The sequence below is a fragment of the Jaculus jaculus genome, chromosome 8 (genome assembly GCF_020740685.1).
Source record: "Jaculus jaculus isolate mJacJac1 chromosome 8, mJacJac1.mat.Y.cur, whole genome shotgun sequence".
NCBI lineage: Eukaryota > Metazoa > Chordata > Mammalia > Rodentia > Dipodidae > Jaculus > Jaculus jaculus.
Genome location: NC_059109.1, coordinates 58,549,780 through 58,559,333, shown reverse-complemented (window position 1 = coordinate 58,559,333; position 9,554 = coordinate 58,549,780). Strand labels below are relative to the sequence as shown.

The following is a 9,554-nucleotide window of genomic DNA, read 5'->3' as shown; positions in this document are numbered from 1 at the left end:
AAGGCAATAATAGTCAACACCAAAATACAGCTTATTTGAAAGGGATAAAGCCAACAAAGACTATATCATTCAAATGTAATACATAACCTTTCCTGACATGGAAAGACGGGTTAGCACTTCCACTGCAGGCCTATGTATCTGGCTTTATATAAGTAGGTCCTGTTACTTTCTGGGATAGCTTGCAATTTCACCAATGCTGAGATCACCTTGATCCCACTTCTCAGGGCTAGGTGGCTGGGGGATAAATGAGTTCTCCAGTTTTTCACAGCCCTGACAGATAGGGGAAGGCAGACTTTGCAGGGTGCCTGAAGTTGTACCACAGCTACTCTGCTGGTCCCGTTTGTGTTCTTCAGCAGCTGCTCAGCTGGCCTCTGCTGTCTGCTCCGTCAGTATTCTTGACTTTGCAAGGAGGCTGTGAGTAGAAAATCCCTTCACCTTGTTTCTGCTCCTGTAGCTCTGTGCTGCCAGGTGGGTGGACTCATGGATCAGGGCTGCTGGTTCCTTAGCGGGATTCTAGTCTATTTCTTCCTTTCTGAAAGATCTTGGTCTGTCCTGCTTTTCTGCTATGGTTGATAATAACTTATACACCTTCACTTTTCAGTAGAAGAGTCTATTTTACTGTTTCTGTTTGCTTATTTCTCTCTCTAGGCTGCTTTGGTGTGGCTGGTATGCCACCATCTTATCTGGAAGTCCCTACCCTAGCTTTTCTTTAATACATCTATATTGTGTTTGTGTGAGGGGGTGGGCTGGAGAGAAAGAAGAAACCTAATAGAAATGTTCCTAAATTATGAGTCACATACAGGATAGTTTCTTCTCTCCCTTTTTTTCCCCCAGGTTTTCAACTTTAGAAGAAGAGATGCCATTACTACAATGTGGCAGGCATGCTGTCTAGTCACCTGGTCACTTCACAAGCTTCATCTATGAAAATTGCCATAGCAAAGGTCTCCTGCCTCTTGCTCCATATTCCAGCTCAAGTGTGGTTTCTTCTATCCATGACATTCAGCCCACTTCAAAGTGACCCTTAAAAGGGTCTCCCACCATGACCTGAATTTGACTTCTCTGTGCCTGAACAGCTCTGCATACCTGACTTCTTATCTGGTCATCTACAGACTGTCCTTGTCAACACTCTGCCTCTGACTGCAGGAAAGACGGAATTCTGAAGCTGCTTTACCCCTTTGGGAGCCATTCTGTAACCGGTGTATCTATGTTATGTAAAGTGTAATAGTATATGCTCTATGAGTTAATATTAGTAATGAAAACTACAATAAAAAGCCAGGTATGATGGTGGGTGTCTGTTATCCTAGTAGGTAGGTAAGACCCCCAAAACGAGGACCCCACGCTCTGCCCGGATATGGCGACACCCCAAATCACTCACGAGAAGCAATCTTGATGCAAACTGCAAGAGGATTTTATTCCACGCGCGCTGGGGCCCACAGTCGTACACCGCACAGGGGTAGAGGACTGCAGAGCCCCGAATGCAGGAATGGGACAGTTTTTATAGGGTTTCTAACAAAGCCTGTGCATTAAACCAATCATTTTTTTTAATATCAGGAGCCCACGGGGTGCGAGCCAGTCAAGTTTGTGCCACCCCATAGTTTCTAAGCCAATTAGTTTAATTTGTTCAAGCCCCTCGTGGACCAATCATTCTCTTATGACCTTGGTGGTCAGCATTTGCGCAGGTCCTTGGGTGGGAGTAGCAGAGTGTGGTATCAGCCTCCTATGACCTTGGTGGTCTGAGGCAGGCTGCTACAGCTTATGGTGCGAGCTACTAAGGCTTACAGTGTGGGCTATTAAGGCTTATGGTGCAGGCTATTTACAGAAACCAAATAAGTGGTTCACTTCATTACTTATTTCCCATCCTTGAGGGCTATCTCATGCCCTTTTTACCTAGTTTTATATTAGGAGCGGGCTCTGATATAATGAAAAGAGGGATTCTTTACTTGCTTTCAACAGAGAGTAAAGCCTGGAGTTTGAGGTATGCATGGGCCCGCTTAAGCACGAGCGTGATAGTATTTCTGGGCTTCTGAATTCTTGGGCCTTTCAGGTACACACACAGAAAGCAGAGGTAGAGGTTCATGACAATTCTGCAAATAATGTGGGTAAGTTGCCAGCCAGGACTACACAGAGAGGCTGTCTGAAAAAAAAAAAAAAAAGCAGGACTTGGTGGCACAAGCCTTTAATCCCAGCACCAGGGAGGCAGATGTAGGAGGATCACTGTGAGTTCAAGGCCAGCCTGGGACTACTTAGTTCCAGGTCAGCCTGTCAGCCTGGGTTACAGTGACACCCTACCTCTAAAATAAAACAAACAAACAAAAAATTGGAATAAAAGAACCTGTAATTGCTAACAGCTTGTCAGCAATGAAACTAACATAGCTTATGAATTTTTGTTATTCTATAAATTTTGACATCATAGAAATGATAGGAGAAATCGAATAGCAGTCAGGATAACAGTACCCCAAAAGTAATGGTGTTTTATTCCTAAAGTAGGAAATATCACTAAGCTTGTAGAAATCTGGCTGTTACACTCTCCAGGGAAGATTTCTAGATTGTTTGCACCCTTCCTAGAGCCTGGGCTAAGGTAAAAATAAATAATAACTAGTAACGCATTTTAACAGTGGCTTAAAACAGTCACATGGCCTGGCTACATTCATTACTAAACTGGGACACGTCTAAGTGGAAATTTTACATTCCTAGTAAATGAACTATAAAGCCTTTTTCCCTTGTGACTCAACCCAAAGACGCAGAAGCAACAGAAAAACGAGAACCAGAGGACTGATTGATGCATATTCCAACCAACCGGCAACTGAAGCAATTCGCGCGCGCGCGCTCTCGCTAGGCCACATCCAATCAGCTCTCGGAACCTGGGCGGGACTTGTGGGGGCCACCGCCCCGGGGTTGGCGGACGTGGGAAGGAGCGAAGATGGCGGAGTGAGGCGTGTCCCTGCCGGTTGGCCTCTGGGCCCGGGCGGGTGGTTCCGAGAGGCCGAATGCGCCTGCTGGATCGGGTGCGGTGAGCTGAGGAAGCTGTCCACCGCCCGGCCGGGGCCGGGGTGCCCGGGAGCCGACGGACCTGCGCCAGCCCGGGCTTCCTCCGCTGCCCCCGGCGGGCGCCTTCCGGGTGTGCGGCTCGTGAGGCCCCTCCTCCCGGCCGGCCCGCCCTTCTGTGCGGCTGCTTTTGTACCTTCGCCCCGCTCGGGATTGCGCTGCTGCCCCCCGTTTTTTAAGACGATCAGCTTGGCTTGGTTTCTTTTGGTCCTCGTCGAGTCTCGGTTGCCCAAGGCGTCTTCAGTGAAGGTAACCGTGCAGGCCTGTTGCGGCTCCACATATTGTGTGTCGCCGACGGGTTGACCTTGAGATTTGATGTACCAGGTCGTCGTGTCACGGCCCCCCTCCCCCGCGGTTCTTCGTTTGCCTGTGTGTCACCCACCTGCTCCTGCAAGCCCCACGATGTCCCTTCGCCCCTGTTCTTACTTGATCTGCCAAACTTTAATGACCGGCTTGAGCAGCTTTGTCCTTGAATGTCCTGATAATGGCCTTGTGCATCCATTTGTACCGACGCTAGGTCTCGGTGGGAATCCCCGGGGTTGAGTTCTTACCCAGAACCAAAGGGCACGGTTTACAATTCTTTTCTCTTTCTTTCTTTTTCTTTTAATTTTTTTTTTTTTTTTGAGAAAGTGAGAGAGAGAAGGAATGGTTGTGGAGAATACTGCTAAAACATAAAAGTGTGTTAGGTGGTATGGTTGCCAAGTATCGGTACTGTCAGCTATTTGTGTTGGGTTCTTGTTTGATTATACGGACCACCTCTCTGTATTAGAGAGCATTACAGCCCATCATTGGGTCTCAGTTAAATTCTAGTCAGGTTTCTGTCACTTGGTCTCCGAATTGGAGAGACCTGATCGAAACTCTGACAAGGTGGTGCGTTGGTGCATGCCTTTAAACCCAGCACTCAGGAAGCAGCGGTAGGGGGATCACTGTGAGTTCGAGGCTACCCTGAGACTACTTAGTGAATTCCAGGTCAGCCTGAGCTAGAGGGAGACCCTACCTTGAAAATCCAGACCCCTCCCCCCCAAAAAAACCTGACAGGCTGGTGGTGTGTTGGTACACTCCTGTAATCCTGGCATTGGGGTGTTGAAGAATACCCTCTCTTAAAAACCAGAAAACTATGATTGGGTCCAGTTCAAATAGGAATACAATAATACATATGAACTGAAAAACAACAGTACAGAAACACTTCTAAATAAACCCCCCCCCCCCGCTCCTTCAATCAGGAATAATTTTTTCATCTCATCCAGAAGAAGAAGAAAAAGGTGGGGGCCAGAGGAAAGGAATATTACAGCTTTCCCAGCTTACAAAGGAGAGTATCTGCAGTTAAAGCAAAGGTCTTAAATAAACTACCATAAACTACTGCAAGTGTTATGAAAGCACAATAAAACATTTGTTCTTAGTGCTGCATAACAGTTTCAGAACTACTGCTTCAAAAAATTTGTTGTATTTTAATCACTATGGGTACAAAGAACTTTGTTATTGGGTCTTTGGAATAGTTTATGATAATGAATGTTTTTTAGAATAGCTTTCTTGGTTTAAGTAATTATTGCATACTAATACATTCAGTACTGGTAAGGGCTATGTCTTTAATTTTCTTTTTTGTTTTCAGGAACTTTTTCACATGATAAATATTTTCCTGACCTTGGGTGCTGTTATATTTATCTCAAAACAAAATTCTGAACTCAGGACATAGAAAGTAAGTAGTAGTGGACTAATCAATATAAATACTGTCTCAGCAGCCTGAAAGGGCTAGAGGGGAGTAAAATAATAAGCCATTAGCTTCCACAGAAAATGAACAAAAAAACTGATGACAAGCGAGCATGATAGCACATGCCTGTAATCTCAATACTTGGAACTCTGGAGGCTGAAGTGAGGGTTGAGAGATCAAAGCTGAGCTACACAAGGGGGAAAAAAGACTAAGTTATTAATGATTGTATCATAAATATATGCAGTGTATGTGCACATGTTTGTATGTGTTTAGAGGGCAGAGGTCAGTGTCAGGGCTATTCCTCTACCCTATCCACCTTGAGACAGGGTCTCTCACTGAGCTCACTGATTCAGCTAGACAAGCTAGCCAGCAAGCTGTAGGACTCTACCTCCCCAATACTGAGATCACAGGCATGTGCTGCCATGCCCATAATTGATGGGTTTTCGTCCTTGTTCTTGCAAGTCAATTGTGTCCCTGGTCTTCCCCTCTTTTATTTAGAGAGACAGGATCTTGATATGTCATTGCCTAGGCTGGCCCCAAACTACTAAGTGTACTTGATCTTCTTGCTTCTGCCTCCCTAGTCACTTGAACTACAAGTATATCACCACCACTTACTTGTATTGTATATTAACAAAAGCATTAAAGCAGTGGGGCTGGAGAGATGGTTCAGTGGCTCAGGTGCTTGCTTACAAAGCCTGACAGCTAGATTCCATTCCCCAGTGCCCACATAGAGCCAGATGCACAAAGTAGCATATGCATCTGGAGTTTGTTTGCAGTGCCAAGGAGCTCTGATGTGGCCATTTACCCCCTCTCCGTAGATAAAGTTGTTGTTGTTTTTAAACTTTTTTTTTAAAGCAGACACAGTAGGTTAAGATGATAACTTAATAAATTACCAATCAGGGCTGGAGAGAGAGCTTAGTTAAGGTGCTTGCCAGCAAAGCCAAAGGACCCAGGTTTGGTGCCTCAATACCCACGTACAGTGAGATGCACAGGGCGGTGCATATGTTTGAAGTTTGTTGCAGTAGCTAGAGGCCCTGACATACCCGTGATTTGTTTGTTTGTTTGTTTTTCTCTCTCTCTAGCTGCCTCTTTCTCGAATAAAATCAAAAATCCAAAGAGTATATTTCAGCTGGTGTGGTAGCACATGCCTTTAATCCCAGCACTCAGAAGGCAGAGATAGGAGGATCACCGTGAGCTCAAGGCCACCCTGAAATTACATAGTGAATTCCAGGTCAGTCTGGGATTCAGCTAGACCCTACCTCAAAAATAAATAAATAAATAACCAACCATACTTTTAATTGGCTACAGAGAATATACAGACTTAATTGGATTAAAGAATATCAACTGATGTTTAAAAAACAAGTGTGAGCTAGGTTTGGTAGTCCATGCCTTCAATTCCAGTATTCAGTAGGCTGAGGTAGTAGAATTGTCATGAGTTCAAAGTCATTCTGGGCTACTGGATGAGATCCAGGTCATCCTGAGTGAGAATGAGACCTTGCTTTAACCCACCCACCCATAGGCAGATTTTACAAGATACTTACTTAAGCTTTACTACTTTTTTTTTTTAGCTATTTTATTTGCACATGAGAAACAAACTATATGAACATGCCAAGGCCTCTTGCCACTGCAAACACATGCACCACTTTGTGCATTTGTATTTATGTGGGTATTGGAGAAGCAAATCCAGACAGGCAGGCTTTGCAAGCAAGTAACTTTAGCCTCTGAGCCATCTCCTCAGCACAAGTTTCATTGTTTTTATTTTGACATGCTATGGATCAAAATAAGGGACATCTACATCCCAAGGAGACCCTGGACCACTGAGCTATATTCCCTGCCTTAAATGGTTTGTTTTGCATTTGTCTGTGTGTAGAGTATGTGTGGCATATACACTTGTGTATGTTCATGTGCATGCAGATACCAGAAGACTTTGATGCCCTTCTCTGTCACTCTTATTGAGACAGATCTTTAAACCAGAGCTGCCAACTTACTTTGTCAGTAAGTTTCAGCAATTCTCCTGTCTCCACATTACAGTTACACCACCACACCCATTCTGGGCTGGAGCGATGGGTTAGCAATTAAGGTGCTTCCCTGTGAAGCCTAAGGACCCAGGTTCGATTCTCTAGGTCCCTCATAAGCCAGATGCACATAGTGGTGCATGTATCTAGAGTTTGTTTGCAGTGGCTAGAAGCCTTGGTATGCCCATTTCTCTCTGTCTTTTTCTCTCTCCCTCCCTCCACCCTCTTTGTCTCAAATAAATAAATTTTTTTAAAAAGGACTGTTTTCGGGCTGGAGAGATGGCTTAGCGGTTAAGCGCTTGCCTGTGAAGCCTAAGGACCCCGGTTCGAGGCTCGGTTCCCCAGGTCCCACGTTAGCCAGATGCACAAGGGGGCGCACGCGTCTGGAGTTCGTTTGCAGAGGCTGGAAGCCCTGGCGCGCCCATTCTCTCTCTCTCCCTCTATCTGTCTTTCTCTTTGTGTCTGTCACTCTCAAATAAATAAATAAATAAATAATTAAAAAGGACTGTTTTCACTCTGGAGGGAGAGGTAGGGGGATCATCTGAGTTCAAGGCCTCTCTAAGACTAGTGAATTCCATGTTACCCTGGGACAGAGTGCGATCTATCTCAAAAAAAAAAAAAAAAAAAAAAAAAAACAGAAAAAAAATACATGTATTTTCTTTGTGTGTGTATATGTTAGTACATGTGGTATATGCGTGTGTGTGTGTGTGTGTGTGTGTGTGTGTGTGTGTGTGTGTGTGTGTGTAGATAGTCTTACAGGTGAATGGAGGCCAGAGAAGAACACTAGTTGACCTTTATCACTGGTCCTTGTCTGTCCTTGAAACCAAGTCTCTGAATACAAAGCTGTGGTTTTCACAAGCTGCCAGACATTCTTTGGTTCTCCAGTCTCTGCTCCCTACAGGACAGGTTACAAATACGCACGGCCACACCAGCTGTGTGCATGGGTTCTAGGGAATCAGGGAGTCTCAGACTGCCATGCTATGGCAAGCACTCAAGCATCTCCCATGCCTATGTGTGTTTTAAATACCTTTTTTAAGTTAGCACATGCAGAAATGCTTATCATAATCTTATTTTTGTTTTGTATTCCCAGGAAGCATGTCTTCTCAGTGGCTAGTCCTGATTCTTTAATCCAGCCACTTTCCCTGGTGAAATGTGGGTGTCTCTCGACATATTACCTCATTGGTTTGGAAGAAGAGGATGGCTTTTCTTTTGTCAGATTCAACACAGTGAAGCCCTTAGGATGCAGTTGTTCTGATAGCTTCTCCAAGAAGAAAAAACACAGCTGACCTGGGTCTTATGTTAAACTTGGCTATGGAAGGAATTTGAAACAGGTACTTAGGTTGTGATCATTGCGAATTCTTTGCTTTGCTCCAAACAAGAAGACTAAACAAATACTAAAAATGAGTAACTCTAGTTTGTTTTTAAAACGTCTTCCAGCTAATGTGATAAGTACAATTGAGACTGCAGCAGTAAATCCCAAATCTTCATCATAATTTGAAATGAGAGAAGCTATATATATCTTGGATCCTGGCTCATCTATGACACAGGTTTACCTGACAAGAACAAAACCTTGATGTGATAAAGCAGCAGCAAAACAAGCTACCAATGTTCACTTGATATGAGAATGAAACCACCAGGGTTTGTGTATAGATACACATTTTTACATGTGTAAATCCATTTTATTAACAAAAGGAGGGATTTTTCTCTTGGAAGCTGTTGTTAACTTTTCAGAAGGCCTTGGAAAATTTTTTTGTCCTTCTAAGGAAGGATCAGCTATCCTTGTCAACACATACTTGCACTTAGTTGAGTTTTACAAAAAAAAAAAAAAAAAAAATACAGGTGGTGCTGGCTTTGTAATTACAATTTTAATATCAAGAGGATCAGAAGTTTCAGGCTAGCCTGGGGCACTTGGTAAGATCCTGTCTCAAAAAAAGGGCTGGAAAGATGGCATAAGGTGTTTGCCTGTGAAATCTAAGGACTTGGGGTTTGATTCCCCAGTGCTCACATAAGCCAGCTATACAAGGTGGAGCATGCGTCTGGAGTTTATTTGTAGTGGCTAGAGGCCCTCCGGCACACCCATTTTTTAAAAAAAGAAAAACATTAAAGGAAAATGAAAAAGTTTTCAAGTATAGTTTTGATCCAGATCTGATCATCTCCCTAATATGAGAGGCTGCTGTGTTATAATTTGTTACACCTTTTTTCATGGAATCATGTATATCATATGAGACTTTGGTTTTTCTGTTAAGGTGTGATGGATCCTCTAGTATTACTTGCCTTCAACTTAGAGAGTGGAGGAAAAAGAAGAACCTTCCATAAAAATCCTTTCTTCTAAGAAAAGGAAGCAAAAATGTCTTAAGTAGCATCATCTTGACTTTTTGCATTTTTACACTGTGTAGTTGCATTTTTATGAATGCATCTATAACCTTCAGCCTAATGGTGGGTAGTTGGATGTTTTATTTTTCTAGGTGATTAATGTAACAATGTTAGGCTGAAATGCTTGGACTCAGGTCACTTTCCCCAGTTAGAAGTGAAGTTTCTCCTCAGAATGGGACTCACAAGTTATGCTCCCAGTTTACCAGCAGGTCATGATTAGACTTAGAAGAAATTCAGGATCTGAACAGAACCTCAAGTGTGGGTATTGTCGTTAAGTCACTGTAAATTTAAAAGAAATTCAGTACCTGGAGGAAAAAAAATACTCAAAACTTATTCCAGTAAGAATTGATCTTTTTTTTATAAATTAGATTGTTATGCTTTATGATAAATAGACTATCATGGAAACCTGCCTT

At 43.4% G+C, this 9,554-nt stretch overlaps 1 long non-coding RNA gene across 1 annotated transcript; it reads left to right on the top strand.

The window, feature by feature from the left end:
- Positions 1–2,896: 2,896 nt before the first annotated feature.
- LOC123462731 lies at positions 2,897–7,986 on the top strand. The gene is made up of 3 exons (XR_006638491.1): positions 2,897–3,294; positions 4,655–4,741; positions 7,859–7,986. It is a non-coding gene; the product is annotated as an uncharacterized LOC123462731 (long non-coding RNA).
- The last annotated feature ends 1,568 nt before the right edge of the window (positions 7,987–9,554 follow it).